Genomic DNA, 21,691 nt, shown 5'->3' on the forward strand with positions numbered 1-21,691 from the left:
GGGAAGAGGGAACTGATGTCCCTGATGGTTGGGGGGGCGTTGCTCCTGAAGTAGATGGAGCAGGAGCAACAGGGAGTGGAGTGCCCCCCACCATCAAGGGGGCAGGTGTGGGTCTCTGGCTCAGAGCTAACGGTGTGTGGCGCAGCTACAGGAACTGTAACAGGAGCAACAGTGGCGGCATAAGTGGACGTCATTCGTACTGGATGCAGTCGTTCAAACTTACGTTTAGCCTCAGCGTAGGTCAGCCTATCCAGGGTCTTGTATTCCATTATTTTCCGCTCCTTCTGGAGAATCTTACAGTCCGGCGAGCAAGGGGGATGGTGCTCCCCGCAGTTGACACAGATGGGAGGCGGGGCACATGGAGTATCAGGATGGGATGGTCGACCACAATCACGACAAATGAGGCTGGAAGCACAGCGAGAAGACATATGGCCGAACTTCCAACACTTGAAGCACTGCATCGGGGGAGGGATATAGGGCTTGACATCACAACGGTATACCATCACCGTGACCTTCTCAGGTAACGTGTCACCCTCGAAGGCCAAGATGAAGGCACCAGATGCAACTCAGAATGCCTTTAAGAGAAGATGAGAAGAAGGCAAGTATTGAAAGATGAAGACAGTTATGAAGAGTATAAAATCAAACACAAGGAAACTATGAAAAAATTCAGGAAAAAGAAGCAGGAACAGGAAAATGTTTGAGTAAAAGAGAACAAGAAAGGATTGCTTCAGACAGGAAACGGAATGTTAGAGAAAGAGTTGTTAAGTACAGGAAGCGGCTAAAGAAAGCATCTTCCGCTACACCAAGTAGTTCTGCCTCTCCACCATATAAAAATAGGTCTTCTTTGGGAAAAGCCATATCAAAAGTGAAATGTGTACTTTCAGCATCACCCAGAAAACAAAAATGTGTTATTAGAAGGTTATATCATACATTTATTGAACCTTTAGAAGTAGAAAGAACTCTAAACAAATAATAAGTGATGAAATAATAAGTGCAGTGAGCAAATTCTATGGAAGGAATGACATTAGCAGCCAGGCCCCTGGATGGAAAGATGTTGTGATAGTAAAAGATGAGAAAGGTAAGAGTAAGTTGCAAGTACGACACATGATGTTTTCTTTGAAAGAAGCCCATACAATGTTTTGTGAAGAAAATGGCAAAGTGATTGATAAAAGTAAATTCACAGAATTAAGACCCAAACATGTCACGCTTGCCAATAAACTTTCATACAGCTTGTGTCTCTGCAGATATCATGAGAATTTCATCTGTGCTATTAACTCTCAAATACCTACACCAGTAACTAGCCAGAATTTTTTCTATGTGTAGAGCCTACAGCCGATTGTTGGTTGGGAAAGTGCATGAAATGTAAGGATTTATTGGCAGTTAAAAACGGTGCGAAATGGTATGTGTGGCAGGAGAGTGATGGCCGAATTTTGAAAGTAGAGGAAGAAGGTAAATTACAGAATCTTATCATATTCTTACCACGGGACCTAAATTTTTAGAGCACTGCTGCTTTAAGAGAGATCAATCAAAGGACTATCTGAGTGATAAGGAATCACTGCCTTCTGCGATGCTAACTGCCATGATGCAAATCGATTTTTCTGAAAATTTTACATTTGTAATTAAAGATGAAATTCAAAGTGCACATTGGCAGCAGAATCGAATTAGTATTTTGGTACTACCATTATTTGGCATTCTGGTACTTCTCACCCCTACGTGTTGGTATCTGATAATCTGGCCCACACAAAAAAACACTGTCATTCCCTACATTGATAGACTTCTTGAAGAACTACCAAAAAATATTTGAGAAGTTACAATCTGACCAGATGGTCCTGCTTCCCAGTTAATAACAGATACATTGCAGAGGTTATAAAAGTTCTAAGAAAGAGTCATGCCAAAAGAATAACATGGAAGTACTTTGCAACTTGTCATGGGAAGGGGCCAGTGGATGGCATAGGTGGGGCTGTCAAATGTCAAGTCTGATCTTGTGTGAAAAGCAGGAAGCGTGTTGTAAACAATGCAACAGATTTTGTAAAAGCATTGTTGAATTTTTCTTCTAATGTGACAGCAATTCTTATGGGTGAAGAAGACTAGCCAAAGAAGCAAAAAACTACATCTCTCGGCCTTAATCAAGAACTGCAAGCCTTTCTTGAATATTTCTAAAATTTATCACTTGGAACTCTATAATAATGAAGTTGTAGGAGACACCACTTCATCAGCTGTAGAGGAAAACACTAACAGAACAGAAAAATCACTAGATATACAAGTAGATGACTGGGTGGTGGTAAAATATGACAATTCATATTACTAAAATTCATGTGACTAAAATTGAAAATGATGAGTTTAAGGTTGATGTTATGATGAAAGGTGGGAGTTTTGGAAGTAGCCTGAAATTAAAGATGAGATATACTACACTAAAGACAAGACCGTCAGAAAAGTGAACCCTCCAAGTGCTGTAAATTCCCGTGGTTATTTCATGTCTGACTGTGATCTGTGACAATGTAACGCAACTTACCGTATGTTGTAACGCGAGTTACCTGTTCACAATGTTTTAATATTTATTTTATTCGAGATTAAATGTTTGGGAATTTGTTAAAATACTTATAAGATCTTCTGGTATTGTATGCAAGACTTGCAAGAAATGTTCACATAAAACAGAGCAGACTTTTGTATTTACTTTATCATATGCAAAAGCCATTTCTTGGGAATGTAACGTGAGTTACCAACAATAATTATAAGATTTGGTTTTATAAATATAGTAATGTAACTATTATTGTGATTCAGGTTTATAGAGCATTCTGTATAAAGTATGTTTTGAGGTATAAAAAATATTTAATATAAACATTTCCCTCTGTTAATTGTCCAAAAATTATAATATAAACATCACTTTGTAACATGAGTTACCATGGAATGGCCCAGATTGTTAGGAACCCCACTGATTATGGAAATTAATGGCAACAAATAGATCTGACCTTTTTGAGGATATCCACATCGCAACTGGTATCAGTAACGAAGATGTGGTTGCGGCAACAATTACTAAAGTACAAAGGACAACTAAAACAAGCAGAAAGATATATGTTGTTCAGTAAACCAGATAAAAAAAATCAGTAGTGTCATATCTCAATAAGGAACTTGAAACTTTCAGCACAGGTCAGGAGCATGTATAGGAACTCTGGCTCAAGTTTAAAAGAATAATTGACCATGTACTGGATAGATATGTACTCAGTAGAAGAATCCAGAAAGGAAAAAACCTCAATGGTATACTGTCACTGTAAAGAAACTTCAAAAGAAACAGATTACTGCATAACAGGTGTAAAACAAAGCATGGGGCTATAGATAGATAGATGATGAATGAAACATATTTGGCTGTCAAGAGAGCAATGTGTAAAGCCTTCAATGACTACTGTAGCAGAATATTGTCAAATAACATTTCACAAAATCCAAAGAAATTCTGGTCATATGTAAAGGCTGAAAGTGTTACCAAAGTTAGCGTCCAGTCGCTAGCAAACGAGATAGGAACTGAAATTGAGGGTAGCAAAGCAAAAGCTGAAATGCTCAACTCCATTTTCAAATGTTTCTTTACAAAGGAAAACTCACAATTTCCCCAATTCAGCCCTCATACTACTGAAAAGACACACAAAATAAGTATTAGTGTCAGTGGTGTTGAGAAACAGCTGATTGAACAAAGTTCCAGGTCTTGATTGTATCCCTGTCAGATTCCATACTGAATTTCTGTCTGAGATAGCCCTCTTCTAACTATAATCTATTGCAGATCCCTCGAGCAAAAAGCCATGGCCAGTTCTTGGAAAAAGGCATAGGTCAACCTGTCTACAAGAAGGGTAGTAAAAGTGATCCACAAAACTACTGTCCAATATCCTTGACAACGTGTTTTTATAGAATCTTATAACATATTCTGAGCTCATACATAATGAGTTATCTTGAACAGAATGACCACCTCAGTGCCAACCAGCATGGATTTCGTACATGTCGATCATGTGAAACCCAACTCACACTTTTCTCATATGACATACTGAAAGGTTTGGATCAAGACAACCAGGTATACAAAGTGTTACTTGATTCCTGAAAAGCATTTGACTCAGTACTGCACCTACGCTTGTTGTCAAAAGTACAATTATATGGGGTATCAAGTGAAATTTGTGACTGGATTGAGAACTTTTTGGTAGGGAGGACAGAGCATGTTATCTTGGATGTAGCCTTATCTTCAGATGTAGAAGTAACTTCAAGAGCTGTTGGCAGCACTGGCGCAGATCGCACACACTTGAATATTAAGCTCATTAATTCTATAATAACTATCAATTAAGTTAATATTACACTGTGACAAAGTTAATTAGAGTCTGTTTATATTATCTGTTGATGGTTTCACTCGTTTCAAAGTATTTATCGAAAAAGAAAAAAACAAAATCAATATAAGAGCCGGTTTCTGCATACTTTAGACGTAGGTTTAAGTATTAAGTGAAGAATTAAGTATTAGGTGAAGAATTTAGGTTGTTTTAATTACACATATATTTAGTAGTACTGTATCTACTCAGGGAATTGAAGGTTTTAAGTTCTATCTTTTATTTCCTTTCAAAATGCGTAAAGTATGTATCGCGCATACACGATCTTAGGCCTAATTTTTCGGGTATACAAGTTTTGATTTTTAACGTTAGTTTAACTGCATTACATTACTCTATTAATAGTACACACATATATTAGTGTTCCTTGTAACTTTAGTGGCTTTTGTGATCTGTAGTTAATAGAATATTATTGTTATTGCCTAGATAAATTTTGTAGAAAATATTGTAAACAACCATGATCGAGAAGTGTTTGAGCTGCCATAGGAAAGTCAGTTCTGGGGTTCTGTGCAGCTGTTGTGGCAGATGGTTACATTGGGGTGAATGTAGTGGCATGGGACTCTGGGAAGTAAATGGGTCTCTTCCATGGTATTGCAGATTATGTTCAAGGGATAGGAAAATAGTGGAACAGAAAGGGAAGATTAGAGCCCTTCAGGCTGAACTGGATAGTGCTAGGGAGGATCTGGTGAGGTTAAGGGGGGAGGAGGGTGAAGACAGGTGGGAAGTGGTAGCAAGGAACAGGGGCCATAGAAAGAGAACAGTATCAGACAGTTTCATCATTGGCACAAACAATAGATTTGCCTTGCTACCTCAGTCAGCTAAGGAAGAGGCTCTAGTATATGTAAGTGTAGTCAGCACTAAAAAGACTTTCACTAGAAAACCAATTGTTGCAACAAAAAAAAAGTAGAAAGTAGGAGGCAAGTTATGTTGTTATAGTAGCCATGGAAGAGATGGGGGCCTGATTTTGCATGAAAAATTGGGTGACAGGTACCAGGTCACAAGTATTTTCAAGCCCAGTGCATGTCTTAGCTAGGTGATAGAGGATGTAGGATCATTGTGCAAAGGTTTTACAAAGCAGGATCATGTTGTGGAAGTGGGTGGAGCGGGAAACAGTACTGACAGAGATCAGGGCTACAATATTGAGTGTGATCTGGTAAAAATAGCATCTGCAACAAACCACACAAATGTTGGCTTGGTTCCTGCTTTCATGAAGTATGACCGGCACCAATTGAACAGCTGTCAGGAGGGTCAATATGGAGCTAGATCAGCTGCTTTGGGCGGCTACTTTGTCAAGCATAGGTTAGGTTTGATTCATGTTGATGATATTGGTAGGTGGGACTTCACAAGACATGGCCCGCATCTTAATAGGAAAGGGAAGGGTAAACTGGCTGGGATGATAGCAAAATCTTTAAGGGGGGGGGGGGGGGGCACTGAAACTCATGGGAGTACTTTTTTGGGCTAAGATCAGTATCCAATCATCCTACATTGATTGAAATTAAGCCTAATGAAAAGTTCAAACAGGCAAGTACTAGTGATGTGAAAATATCAGAAGATTCTCATAACAGTACAGTGAAAAATAATGTTAGTATGTCACAAGAATCACATAAAAGCACAGTAAAAAATAATGTTAACATATTGCATCAGAATATCACGGGATTAAGAAACAAAGTAGATGAGCTTCTTGTTTGTACAGAAGATTTAGAAACTGAGGGTGGAATACATGTACTATGCCTGTCTGAACATCATATAGTCACAAGTATGGAAATGGTAAATGTAGGTGGATATAAGCTTTCAGCACATGTAAGTAGAGACACTATGGAGAGAGGAGGAGTTGCCATACATGTTAAAATCAGCCATAGCGTGAAAAATTTGGAAACTAAAAAATTTTGCGTAGAGTAACACACAGAAGCATGCACTTGTACAATTGTAGCCTTGTATAGGTCCCCATTGGGAAATTTTCAACTATTTTTGAAAAACTTGGATTCTTTGTTGTGCTGCCAGACAAAGGAAAGCAAATTATTGTTTGTGGGGATTTCAAAGCAGATTTTCTGAAAGAGTCAGATAGAAAGCTTGACCTTGAAGTATTACTTGGTTCTTTCAATTTGACATCAGTTATTGATTTTCCTACTGGGATGGTACAGGAAAGAAGCACACTGATAGATAACGTTTTCATATACCAAGATAAATTCAATCAAATAAAAACTTTTCCTGTTAAGACTGGTCTGTCTGATCATGATGCACAGCTAGTTACAGTATATGATAGCTCCATACAGCAATGCAAAACATTCCTCCAAAATAGTATGTTCCATTAACGATTTAACACTTCAAAATTTTAGGGAAAGCTTGCAACAGTTAGACTGGAATGAGGTGTACAGGGAACATGGTGCTAATTTAAAATTTAACCTATTTCATGATACCTATGAGTATATCTGTAAACAGTTTCCCTAAGAAAACAGTGAAATATAATTGTAAGAAATCATGTAAAAAGCCACGGCCTACTAAAGGGATAAAAATATCTTGTAAACAGAAAAGGGAAATGTATCTTGTAGCTAGGAGCCCCAAAACAATGAAACATTATAAAAACTACAGCTCTGTGTTAAGAAAAGTTATTAAAAAGCACAGAAGTGTGTGCATTATGTCTGAGATTAGCACATCTGATAATAAATTTAAAACAATTTGGAATATTGTGAAAAGGGAAAAAGGGAAACCGAAAGCACAGGAAGATGGTATTTCTATCAAACACAATGAAAAGTTTGTTAACAAGAAGTCAGAAGTAGAAAACATTTTTAATAATCATCTTCTAAGTGTTGTAGAGAGAATAGGTTCCAGCTATCCATTAGAAAATGCAAGGCAGTACATGGAAGATGCAGTACATAAGCAATTTGATAAAATTGAAATTCAGCCCACCTCTCCTACTGAAATTAGTAAAATAATAAATTCACCCAAAAGAAAAGCTCTCATGGAATTAATGGCATTTCCAACAGAGTACTAAAAGCTTGTTACCAATAAATAAATAGGATTCTCAGCCACATATGTAGTAGCTCACTGAAACAGGGCATTTTTCCAGATAGACTGAAATATGCTATTGTTAAACCAATGCATAAAAAAGGGGATAGATCTGATCCTAACAACTACTGCCCAATCTCACTTCTGACAGCTTTATCCAAAATTCTAGAAAAAGTAATGTATTCATGAGTAGCATCAAATATTTGTAAAAATAAAGTACTAACAAAATGTCAATTTGGTTTCCATAAAGGCTTCAACAGAAAATGAGATATATGCTTTCACTGATCAAATTTTAAATGCAATGAATAACCGAACATCACCCATTGGAATATTTTGTGATCTCTCAAAGGCTTTTGATTGTGTGAATCATGAGATTCTTCTAGATAAGCTTAAATATTGTGGCATGAGTAGGACAGTGCACAAATTGTTTAATTCATATTTAACTGGAAGAATGCAGAAGGTTGAAATTAACAGTACAGATAGTCTACGAAAACCAGCAGAGTCCTCTAACTGGGGAGGTATCAAGAATGGTGTCCCAGAGGGTTCAGTCTTGGGCCCCTTTTTGTTCTTAATATATAGTAATAACTTGCCACTCAATATTCATGAAGATACAAAGTTAGTTCTTTTTGCTGATGATACAAGTATGGTAATCACACCAAAGAAGCAAGAATCAGCTGAGGAAATTGCAAATAACGTCTTTCAGAAAATTATTAAGTGGTTCTCTGCATATGCACTCTCACTAAATTTTGAGAAAACACAGTTTATACAATTCTGTACAGTAAATGGCATAACACCATTGATAAATATAAGACTATGAACGGAAGTCTGTTGTTAAGGTAGAATACTCAAAATTTCTGGGTGTGTGCACTGATGAGAAATTGAATTGGAAGAAACACATCGATGATCTGCTGAAATGGTTAGGATCAGCTAATTATGTTATTAGGGTTATTGCAAATTTTGGTGATAAACATATCAGTAAATTAGCATACTATGCCTATTTTCATTCACTGCTTTCATATGGTATCATATTTTGGCGCAATTCGTCATTAAGAGAGAAAGTATTCATTGCACAAAAGTGTGTAATTAGAATAATAGCTGGAGCCCGCCCAAGATCACCTTGCGGACATTTATTAAAGGAACTCGGGATATTCACAGTACCTTCGCAACACATATATTCACTTATGAAATTTGTCATTAATATCCCATAAAAAAAAAAGCAGTGAAGTGCATAGCTACCAGTAGAAGAAAGGATGATATTCACTATTCTGGATTAAATCTCACTTTGGCACAGAAAGGGGCGAATTATGCTGCCACAAAAATCTTTGGTCATTTGCCAAACAGTATTAAAAGTCTGACAGATACCCAAACAACATTTAAAAGCAAATTAAAAGAATTTCTGAATGACAACTCCTTCTGATATGAAGTAGTAACCATTTTGTGTGAAGAAAACTTATGTTAAAGTTACACGTTCCAAATCATTATGAAATGTCGTATTCATGATCTTTGGAACAAGGATTAATGTATGTATGTATGTACGTATGTATAATATGCCCCACGGAATTGTGCTGGCACCCTTGCTGTTCATGTTGTACATTAATGATCTTCAAAATAGTATAAATAGTAAAATTTTGCAAATTATGCAGTTATCTATAATGAATTACTATCTGAGAGAAGCTGCACAAATATTCAGTCAGATCAAGTTAAAGATTTCAATAAGATGCAGAGATTGGCAACCTGCTCTAAATGTTCATAAATGTAAAATTTTGCACTTCACAAAAAGGAAAAACATAGTATCCTATGACAATAATATCAATGGATCACAGTTGGAGTCGGCCAACTCATACAAATACCTGGGTGTAACACTTTGTATGGATATGAAATGGAATGATCACATAGGTTCAATCATGGGTAAAGTAGGTGGTAGACTTCTATTTATTGGTAGAATACTGGGAAAGTTCAATCAGTGTACAAAAAGAGATTGATTACAAATCACTCATGTGACCGATCCTAGAATATTGCTCAAATGTGTGGGACCCATGCCGGACAGGAGTAACAGGGGATACTCAACATATACAAAGAAGGTCAACACCAATGGTCACAGGTTTGTTTAATCCACGGGAGAGAGTCATAGAGATACTGAGGGAACTGAGCTGGCAGACTCTTGAAGACAGACATAAATCATCCCGAGAAAGTCTATTAACAAAGTTTCAAGAACCGGCTTTAAAAGATTACTCTAGGCATATACTACAACCACCTACATATCGCTCACACAGGGATCATGAGGATAAGTGTAGAATAGTTACTGCATGCACACTTATATTCAATCATGCTTCCCGCGCTCTGCATATGAGTGGAACAGAAAGAAACCCTAATGACTGGTACAATGAGACATAGCCTCTGTCATGCATCTCATGGTGGTTTGCAGAGTATAGTGTAAATGTAGATGTTAGTCATTGACAATGGTCCACAATTTTGGACAGAGATCTTTGACAATTTGTCCATTAAGAACGGAGTAAAGCACTTATGTTCCCCTCCCTTTCATCTCCAGCTGAATGGAGAAGCCGAGAGGTTGGTTCTGACATTCAAACACCAAATGAAAAAATACAGACAATATGCATCTGTAGAAGATGCCCTAACACTGTTCTAGAGTTCATATAGAGTGACACTGTTTGGCGACAAGAGCCCGTCAGTGCTGTTACAGAGATGCCAACCCCACTCTCTACTGCATTTGCTGATCACCACAAACAGGCCTCCGGTCATTCCTCCTACACCTAAGTTCTGGCCTAGCATGCAGGTTTGAGCCCACGGGTTTGGCTGACAAGCTCAATCTTTACCTGTTATCATTCATCAGCAATGATGGCAATGGGTCTGCATACTAGACCGAACTATCTCTTGATCCCAGAACCTGCGACATTTATGCCACTTCATTTCACTTTTCACTATCCATCACTCCCCAGTTTGTCAGCAGAAGACACACTCATCCTCGAGTCCACTCCCCCCCCCCCCCCCCCCCCACCCTTCTCCACCCGTCCCTTTCTCATTCCTGTTAGCTGTTCCAGGCCACTGCAGCAACAGGGGAAGAATCCAGGCTCGCCTCCAGCTTCCTCACTGTGGAGCAGACAGCAGCTTCAGATTGAGATACTGCAGCCAAGAAAGTCAACACACGACACACCATTGGGATAGCCACAACTCAGGAGACCAGATGTCATCTTGCCATTGGCTTTAGCTTCAGGCACGACACCTGTGTTCCCAAAATGGCCCACCAGGTGCAGCCATCACTGTCCAGGCCACTAGCAGCCCTAAACTTGGGGCCCACAGACCAGTGGCTCCTGGCTCCTCAGGCAGGGGTGCAGTTGTGGAGAATGCACACCTTGCTCTCGGCTCAGCATGGGACCAGAACATGATTTGGCATTGCTCCATGCCCCAACCCCATTCCAGGAGGGGAGGAGTATGGTAAGTACACATTTATCACTACCATTCACCACGTGCCGCACTAACAGAGGGGTACAATGCGCGCTCGTGCGAGCAGTTCATCATGCCACAATCATAGCTCTTTGCATTGAGCTTAGACTCACACAAGCCGCAGAGTTGTGCCCAACATCATCAGAGTGTGAGACTACAACACTGGATGCACCTGCTGACTTCAACACTAGTGCCGACAATGCCCGTAACAACCACCGCCTACATCTAGGCCAATGCCTGTTTCCTAGATTCACCCTTCATCATGCTGTTCACTGTCATCATAGCTTGCTGCACTCTAAATTTGGGCATCCTGTGCTGTTGGACCACTTTTGGTTACACTACCAATCTACAACATTGTGCTGGACAAGAACTGTTATGGGTTTTGTATTGCCTTTGGCTGTACATTTTCTAATTGAATTCTGTGCCGTCTGGTGTTTGGTTCAACAAACAAGTTAACTGTGCAATGTTTATTTGTACTGTTCATCACAAATACACCCCCCCCCCCGACTCCATGGAATGGATGCTGTGCCTGCAGTTACAAATGGTACCCAACTATAGCTACAGAGTGTGCCATCAGTCAGGCAGTCTCCACCCATGGCACCACAAAGCTCCAGTCTGTCACCATATAGATGGTATTCTTAAATGGGAACCTTCCGTTAAAATACCTACAATCTGTATCTGCTAATTAGATCGTAGATGTACATCGTTCACCATTCAAGGATAAATGTGGGCACACAACCACACTCGCCTAGTTCATCACCAGCAACAGTTGCAGACCAGTTGCCATTTTACAGTTATAGCTAGGTGACAGATCTTCAGATGGACAGCTGCTGCCAATGAGCGATCATCGGACAGTACACACCGAGTGTCAAAGTGTTATTCACTATTAGAACCTGTACACAAACTGTTCGTTACAGCAATCCAGAGTGAACTTCTATAGGTTAGATAGTTCTCTTTCACTTTGTTAGGTTCTCTTAGGTTAGGTTAGCTTAAGTTAGGTTAAATCAGGGTACAATTACGGCTTCAACTACAGATCCTCATCATACATCATTCAAGTTGAGTATTTCACAGTAAATTATTTTAATAAATGCTATTTACCTGTTTATCATTGTGTTGTCCTTCTTATATGTGATCTAGTTAATATTGCACAGTGAGCAAATCAGATGCTAACATGTAAGCAAGGTAACTCTGTATAGCAACTACTACTGTGGTATAGGGTTCACTTCCTGCTACCTTTATGTTGGTTCCCTACGTCCATGGGAATACATCCAGCTACAGCCAGCCATTTGTGGATATAACTGGTGTCAAAACTGATTTGTAGTGGCCGTCATTCACTGTTAAAAATAGTGATCCACCAGAAAATATTACATTCAACCAGACAACTGTTTTCTTCAGAAAACACTAACCAGTTGATCAATGATCACAGAGCTTCCTTTGATAGCTACAATTTTTCTTTGCACTCGAGCCTCCCAAAGTTCTGTTAGCCACTGCAGGAAACACAGTAGCCTGTTTCAACTACATCATGTTTAAAAAATTATTTCGCCTTGTTGTGTTTACCAGTTGATTATCCTTGACTGACAAGCCAGTGTCCAGTTACCACACACTTGGATTCTCCAGCATCACAACATTGTTTTATCCATTGCTGTGCAGAGTACTCAGAATTACACACCATGCCCCAGCCTTTGACGCTGTCAAATTCTCTTCCCCCACAAGAGTAATAACAGTCATCAATAGCCTCTTGATAATGAGGCATGGCTTATCACATAATTGTAAGGTGGTTCTCGTATCTGACCTCTAAGACGACGATATAACTAGCCAGACTGCATTGTCACAAAATGCAACAGGATACTGCCATCAAATGCAAGGATAATGTCTAACATGATAAATTACTTTAAAATGATGTTCCTCTTAGGATAATGTCATCCTACAAGGTTGGAAGTTCAATCTCTCTAAATGTGACCATACAGGTTTCTCTAGAAAGAGACCTGCACACAACTCATCATTTGACTACGAAGGCTTTCCCGGCATAATAATTGATAATATTCTTCCCGGGTGTGCAGCCGGATCATAACGCCTTCATGACAATATTTCCGCAGTCCAACTGGCTGCATCTTCAGGTGAGAGTGCTGGTGCACGATCTCGCCGGAGAGATCGTGCACCAGCACTCTCACCTGAAGATGGCGGCCAGTTGGACTGTGGAAATACTGTGTCATGAATACGTTATGATCCGGCTGCACACCCGAGAAGAATATTATCAACTCATCATTTGATGTTGAATAAAGTGTTATTATATTATTATTGGCCTTTAGATTTCAGAACGATCAAGGTAACACTCATCATTTTAGAGCACTTTACTACCTTCCACTGCCCAGTTGGCAGTGCGAGTTGAGCAATTACTTTCCAGTCAGGAAGTGGATTCAAATACTCACAATTATGTTTTTCTACTTTTCATGTGGTAACTGTTGCAGCTTGACATGAAATTGAACCTCTGTCCATTTACACAGAATCCCTAAAAATTGACCATATAGATACAATGATTACCAGCAAAAATTTCCCTGTGAAGGGAAATCAGTAATAAATGCACATTTTATTTGCACAAAAGCCTTTGAGTCTTCTTGGAACGGAATTAGTCTAGGCTACTGATAAGCCCATTATTGCATAATATTTCAAGTAATAATTCCCCTTCACATATGCTCAAGATAATCTAAGAAATAGGTGTTCAGCATTTTCTTCACATCTCTGCTTTATTGGACTTTGACTGGTTGCAATTGTCCACTGCCAATTTATGGAAGGGTAAGTGAACCGAGCCTGTGCTCTCTGACTTCTGAATAAGAGGGGGTTGGATTGATTTGGGGGGAGGAGACCAAACTGCGAGGTCATTGGCTTCATCAGAGAGGAAATGATGTTGGCCATGCCCTTTCGAAGAAACCATCCTGGTATTTGCCTCAGGCGGTTTAGGGAAATCACGGAAAACCTAAATAAGGATGGCCGCATGTGGGATTGAACCACTGTCCTCCCGAATACGAGTCCAGTGTGCTAACCACTGCGCCGCCTCACTCAGTCTTCTGAATAAGAACTTAAACTGTTCTGTAAATGTAGCCAAGCATCTTATGATATCACTTTCTCTGGCTTCAAAAGCTCACAAACACTTACAGTACACTACTAATCCAGCTGCCAATACAACCTGCATTCCAAACTAGCTGTAAAAAAAACCAGTGTGAAATCTGATGAAATGAAAACTTAAACAACAAATAATTTGCAAAGAAATTCCAGTTTCAATACTTGAAGTATGTCACGCCTTTCTCACTTGCGGTGGGTTAACTAATACTATCCTTCCGTTCGCTTTACAAAACTGACATTATCAACTTATATGCTACAGAGGACATGGGTCATTATTGGCACTGATCCTGATGCTCAGTTCTATTTTATAATGAAACATGACTGAAGGTTATAGTAGTGCTGCACAACCTAGTACTTTTCTGGGTCTGGAGGAATCAGGGGGAAACAGATGAATTCATGCCAATATGGATTGTTTCTGTCCATTGTCAGCCTTACATTAGGTTTTTGATATTAACCATGTGACTTAGTTTTGGTTTGTTGTATTGTGGACTTAATTTTCGGTGGACAGGGGTACTGTGGACTTCATTATAAGTAGATAGGGTAAGTGTACGTTTGGGGACAAATTTGACAACTTGATTGTGATGGTTTTTAATACTGCAGGCTTCATTTTAGCTTCCATGTAGGTCAAGTGAGATTTGCAGGACCAGGCTTATGAGTTGTGTGGGTTCTTAGTATCGTGGTCTTCATTTGAGCTATATAGGTCAAGCAAAATTACCAATTCCAATGGTTTTTGCACTTTATCATGATCTTGAATGTTGAGAATTTTGTGTGCTTGATTTTTGGGTTAGTATTGGTTTTGGAATGGTGGCATTATTCCCTCTCTCCCCCCCCCCCCCCCCCCCCCCCTCCAGGTGTAATGAGTGTTGTGATGGTCAGCCTAAGTTGTATACAATATTGAAGCATAGGTGCCTGCCACCTTTTATGGGTCAAAGCAGACATGTTGAATCGCAGCTTTCCATTTTGCCATTTCTATAACAATGTTAGCAAGTTACTATGAAACTACAGAAAACTACACTAAAGAGACAAATGATGCTAAATTCTAACTGACAAATAATAGCTGAATGGACGAAAACTAAGTGGAAGGGACAACCAATTAATACCTGTTTTATCAACACTCAACAAAATCCAGTAACAGCTGCTACAAGGAAAGTGTTGTGCATTGCTGAGAATCTCTCACTTCCAAGAGCCCACATTAACATGAATCACTTCCTCTGATTCTTATTTCATAAAATGACTGCAAGACTGTTTTAACAGACTAACCTGCAGAGCAGTCTAAGATCTACCTTATATTGGAAACTGATAGTCTGGTTGTGAAATGGTAGAATGAACAAAAATGATATCATTAGAAGAATCGTTGACAAAGTTAATGAACTGTTTGAGTAGTGATGCAGATGATTTCGGTCAAAAGTTACATATACCTCGCATTAATTGGCATTGTAATTTCAGTGGTACATTGTGTGGAACAAAATTTATTCTGTTATGTTAATTTATGCAGTTTGCTTCCACATGTTGACAAAATCCACAGAAGACTACAACAATCTTCCAATACGGGTCAAAATTCTGAATCTACACATAGTTGAATGATTTGGTTGGAACAGCACATGTCAAAACTTGAGACTCAGCCTTCCATAAAGTATAAACTTTTAACAACTATACAGCATTTATGAGTGACATTTGTTTTCTCAGAAGATTGACTTTGTAAAGGAAAAGAAAATTAACTGTTTACAATGTAACAAAATTAATTCTGAGGAATATATGATAGAGTAGATTTATAATAGAAAGAAAAAATTTCAAGAATATACATTATTAATGTGCAACCCACCATAACGATTGTAAATAATTTTAAAATGTTTGGCTCTTCCACTCCAACACATTAGAAGGTGGTGCCTAAAGATCATAACATTTTTTTGTTTACCATTCTGTCAATTTTAGCCCCTCTTTCAGCCAAACTATTAATTCAACTTCAGACCTTTTTCTCAGGACTGCAGTAAATCAAGCATAAAAAGTCCACAAGACTTTAAGAACAGCAAGCAACAACACACACAAATTTTGTAGATCCACTAAACTGATACTTTTCATTCATTTTTATATTCAGCCAAGAATAGTATGAAAACAATGAACTTTGGTATGTAACTTGTTAATCATACATAGCCTATATAGAAAATTGCAGACTGAAGTTCGTTTTCTTATCTTTATGAGTCTCACCGGATCACCGATTGTTCTTCGAATCGTTATTGTCATGAGTAATGTGTGTAGGCTACACTAATAAAAAAAAACAGCACTCAAAACATTGAAATGGGACATGATATGAATTGCACTGGAAACATACAGCAAACATGCGCCAACTAGCTTACTTTATTTCATAATTTATAAAATTTTCTACCAAGAACCAACGGAACAGACAATGAATGTAGTTACGTAAGGTACATGTGTGGGCGATACCACACACACCTACAGAATTTACATTACCTTTGAAACATTAATATGTTTGTACTATTATAGTGTTTCCATCTCGGCGGCAAATGTCAAACGACGGGTAAGAAAGTACTCAATGAGCTAAAAGTCTTCACGTAATATCATGACTCCTACACAATGATGCAAAATATTTAATACCCTCATTTAACTCCTTCGCCGTTTCCGTAAAATGTTTTTAATTATCCTATGTCACAAGACATCACTATCCATTTCTGATAAGCCTTTGATAAAATTAGACTGTCGTTTAGGCATCAGCTACTTTCGACGAGCACTAATAGTTCAAGTCAACGCCGCAGAGAAATGAAATACTTTTATTACGACAGAAAGCATGAGTGCCACTGTCATAAACTTTAAAGTTGTGTATATTTCGTTCAGGTACTTAGCTAGAGTCACAGGTATCTCACTTCTGAACGAAATAAGCACTGTTCCCTCCTCTCTTCATCACATCAACTTTCAAAATATTGCCCGCCGCTGCATGAATACCAATATTACGCTATGGAATTATGTGCGCGCCAAACCAACTATCAATTGTACCAACAATTAGGACGAAAAATGTAACATAGTCTTTTCGATACAAGATTAGATTAGAGTCGATTAGTTTTTCGTTCCATAGATCCGTGCTGAGGAGATCCTCGTGGATGTGGAATACGTCAATTTTTTTTAAAGCTGAAATAAAAATACTAGTAGAATGAGTATATACAATACATCATTTGTTTCTATTAAAAAAATCGTCAATGGAGTAGAAGGAGTTGGCCACTAGTAAGTCTTTCAGGCTCCTTTTAAACTGATCTTTATTTGTAACTAAATTTTTTATGTTTGCTGACAAATTATTGAAGATGAGTGTTCCTGAGTAGTGGACAAGAAACACTTGCGCGTACATTCTCTCTATCACCTTCGTGGGTCAAATAATTTTTCCACCGAACTGATTTTCAATTGACACTTATTCTAACATGGCATTATCTGAAATAAGTCGTGCAGGGGTCGAACGGCCGCTAAATTGTCAATAATGCCATATAGTATTTGGCATTGCGCCATATAATTGACAGTGGAGTAGATGAAGTTGAATATCTGCAACATATTACGGATCTACCAAGATTATAAATTTTATTGAACACTTCCGTATAGTACCAGGCCATATTGTATATCTTTATCAGCTCGGTCTCGTTTGACAGTTAAACTATTTTGCGTGATTGGTTAGGTTGATAAGTGGAAAGAATTCAAAATCAGCGAAACTGTCGTTCATTTGAAATGTTTTCCAGCCACATGGTGTGTTAAATGAAACGAATATAGCAACCACCAAAAGAAAACGGAGCAAAACGTCGGTTGTTGTCTCAATACAGGAAAATTTACCCACTACTGAAGCCAACACTTTGGTACTTTGATGTCTTAACTTTTTGCAAAGGCAAGAAATTTTTGAACACAATTTAAATAAAAAAGTGTGTACTTCTTCTTTTTAAAATTAGATGTAATTAAATAAATATTACCCAGATATAATTACAATTATAAGTGTAACCATTTGCAAAAATACGTCTAGTGAGGGAGCGTCTACCTTGAGAAAGTTCCGATAATCATTAAGCTCGCTTATCCTCAAATCACTTAGTAAATTTTCATGCGTCAATCTTCCTCTCTCCTTATTCCTTTCTTTCATCCATCAACCCGTCCTCTTTTTCCTATGTGATCGCAAAGCCAGCCCAAGACCCTGTGGAGTAGACATGGGTAAGGTTGCTCCAGGTTAGCCTTTGAGTCCCAGCAACAAGAAAAAATATGATTTTCAAACTGTTCACATAATTAACCTTTATTATTATAGCAACCAATGAACACAAGAAGAATCTGGCAAAAAGTGTACATTCCAGATGAATACAAACAGTGATCCAGGTACTGTCAAATGTTTTTTATTCCAGTCTTTGATCACAACATAAAGTCCTTCGACGATGATCGGTTTCAGTCAGTATTGACCATCTTCAGATCTAAAATATAAAAAATTAAGAACTCGTGGGCAGTCTATCTTTCAAAACAATACAGTATTTCCTATCATGATACACGATACACTGATACAAACCGGGAATGTATAGATAAATAAGGTAAAGCATATTTGTTCTACACCACGTCCTAATGTGATAAAGCCGTAATGGCTTCGTCAAAGTGTATAAATACACTCAGCTAAGCATCGCCATGTAGAACTAAAATATTGTGTAAAATAGGCCACATTGTGCATACAGTCATTTTGCAACTGGCATTACTGTACAAAATATACTGTAGTGCAGTAGCTACAAGAAATATGTTTGCCTATATGCTTCATAGATGTCGCTACTGTGGGTTTAGATGTGTTCTTCATATATTTAAGAACCATAATATGATGAAAAGACAGTAGGTAATATACGTATAGCGGACTTTTAAATTTTGATAATTACTATAGAAACCAATTGTGATAAAACAAAAGACGAATACAGTAACATATAAAATTATTTATAGTAAATGTATAAAGATAACAGGTTTTGCCACTTTTTTGGTGAATTTACGGTCAAAAATAAAATATATGTAATACACTGCCTATAGCAAGCTATAAATTACCTATGAAAGATAAATGTCTATATGACAAAAAACTGTAGGGAACAGAAGACTGATCAATGATCAGTGCCTTCTGTTAGCTCAGTCGCTAGGATGTTACGTAAGCACGTAGTGATCGTAAGAACTTAACCGCTACAGAGTTTGTCGTATGTCGTGAAATGTCTCCCATACATTAACAGTCAATAAATTGCTCTGGAGTTTTTAGAGGAGTTGGAGATTTATAAGGTCAAAAAGCATGAGCCCACAAGGGTACTCAATGGACAGAGCAATTTTGTGCCCAATACCTACTTTGCTTTATTTGATGGCATATTACAATAACCACTTAATGCCTCGCTTATTTATATCTAACCTTGTTGCTGAGTTTTGTCGAAAACATACCACTTGCCTTACTTCCATACATTCGTCGCTCTAATCCTGTCACTGATTATATCCTGTCTAATAATGGATTGTAAGCTCAGACCGTATAATCTTATATATTTGTCTATGGTCTAACGAGCATTGGCTACTCTCTTCTGTACATACAGAGTGACAGTTATTGATCTATATGAAATAAAATCGTCATAAATTCTGAACGGTTTGCGTTAGGTATCGCAGCACATGCCGATAGTCCGTTTATCTGCGTGGTTTAGTTTTCCACAGTCTTTAGTATGGACAGGGACTGCGATTGTTGTGTGTGGATGTGAGCTGAGTTGGTGACACTTTGCTCTCAGCTTCAGGCTGTGATGGATTCGGTTACACGGCTTGAGGCTGCAGTAGATGGGCACCACTATTGTGGGCTGGCCTTGGGGATCCAACAGACGTCCAGCACGTCAGAGTCCTTTGATAGGTCCTCACCAGTGGCCAACCCAGTTACTGCTCACACTGAGGCTAACCCTTCACCTGTGGTCGAGTGGGGGGTCGCCCCGGGACGAAGCAGGCAGTGAAAGACTTCACAGGCAGCTGCACGTAAGGTCTCCCCGGTTTGTCTGACAAACAAGTAGCTGTGTTGGCAAGGTACCAGAGCTCTAGGCGCTAATGGAAAGCACTGATGCTCAAATCGTTATAGGCACTGAAAGCTGGCTAAAGCCGGATATAAGCTCAGCCAAAATTTTTGCAAAGAACCTAATTGTGTTCTGAAAGGACAGGCTAAACACGATTGGCGGTGGCGTGTTTGTTGCTGTCAGAAGTAGTTTAACTTGTCGGGAAATTGAAGTAGATACTTTCTGTGAGTTAGTATGGGCAGAGGTCAGTGTTGGAAATCAGGATAAAATAATATTTGGATCCTTTTACCGACTTCCCAATTCAGATGGTACAGTTGCAGAAAGGTTCAAAGAAAACTTGAATTTGATTTCAAACACGTACCTGATTCATACGATAATAGTTGGTGGTGACTTTAATTTACCCTCGATATGTTCGAGAAAACACATGTTTAATTCCAGAGGTATGCATAAAATATCATCCAAAATTGTGCTAAACGCATTCTCTCAAAATTATTTCGAGCATTTAGTTCATGAGCCCACACAAATAGTAAATGGTTGTGAAATCACACTTGACCTCTTAGCAACAAATAATCCTGAGTTAATAACGAGCATCTTAACCGATACAGGGATTAGTGCACACAGAGTTATCGTAGAGAGATTGAATATTGTAATCCCCAAATCCTCGAAAAACAAGCGAAAAATATACGTATTCAAAAAAGCAGATAAAAATTCACTTGATGCCTTCCTGAGAGTCAATCTCCGCTCATTCCAAATTAATAATATAAGTGTAGACCAGATTTGGCTTAAACTGAAAGAAATAGTATCGGCACAAATTGAGAGATTTATACCAAATAAATTAATAAACGATGAAGCTGTTCCTCCTTGGTTCACAAAACGGGTTAGAACACTGTTGCATAAACATCAAAACAAACATGCCAATTTTAAACAGACGCAAAATCCCCAAGATGGGCATCTTTTACAGGAGCTCGAAATTTAGCGCAGACTTCAATGCGAGATGCTTATAACAGTTTCCACAACGAAACTTTATCTCGAAGCCTGGCTGAAAATCCATAGAGATTCTGGTCGTATGTGAAGTATGTTAAGCCCGGTCCACACGCAACGATCTGTCTGCGCAGACATCGGCGCAGATGTCTGTACATGCAAAATATCGCTGCAAATGTGGTGTGTTCACAGGACACAAACTCCAATCTACCACTCGCCCGCCATCTGTCGATGTAGAAAAGAAATATCAGTGGCAAGCGACTACACTCCCCGTAAATGTCAAAAATTTAATTAAGATATTTTGAAATATAGAAATGGAGGAAGTTCTGTTGTGGTCTGTGTTCGCAACTTGTGTTGCGAAAACCATTCAGACCAACCGCAGTAACAGAGAAAGCGGTCAAAATGGTGTAGACAGTGGCGAAAGCAGTTTTCTCACGTAAATTAACTGCGAGAGTTGCAGGGCGAACCTAACGACTGGCGAAATTATTTGCGGATGGATGTCGAAACTTATAATTATCTCTTAAAGCTTGTCACCCCTCATATTATGAGAAAAAATACTTGTATGAGAAGGGCAATTTCTCCTCATGAACGGCTGGCGGTAACATTAAGATTCCTAGCAACAAGAAGGAGCTACAAGGATTTAGAATTTCCAACTGCAATATCGAAACAAGCGTTGAGTGAAATAATACCCAACACATGTGAAGCTGGTGATGATGCCTTGGCAATTCGCAAAGATTTAATGAAGCC

At 38.6% G+C, this 21,691-nt stretch overlaps 1 protein-coding gene across 1 annotated transcript in view; it reads right to left on the bottom strand.

Moving 5' to 3' along the window:
• The window catches only part of LOC124607149 (E3 ubiquitin-protein ligase TRAIP), a 231,666-nt gene extending 214,751 nt beyond the window's left edge, over window positions 1–16,915 (bottom strand). Inside the window, exon 1 of the mRNA XM_047139357.1 lies at window positions 16,410–16,915. The gene's annotated coding sequence lies outside the window, so the exon portion shown is untranslated. The remainder of the gene's footprint in view (window positions 1–16,409) is intronic.
• Between the last annotated feature and the right edge of the window lie 4,776 nt (window positions 16,916–21,691).

The sequence above is a fragment of the Schistocerca americana genome, chromosome 3 (assembly GCF_021461395.2).
Source record: "Schistocerca americana isolate TAMUIC-IGC-003095 chromosome 3, iqSchAmer2.1, whole genome shotgun sequence".
NCBI classification, from domain to species: Eukaryota; Metazoa; Arthropoda; class Insecta; order Orthoptera; family Acrididae; genus Schistocerca; species Schistocerca americana.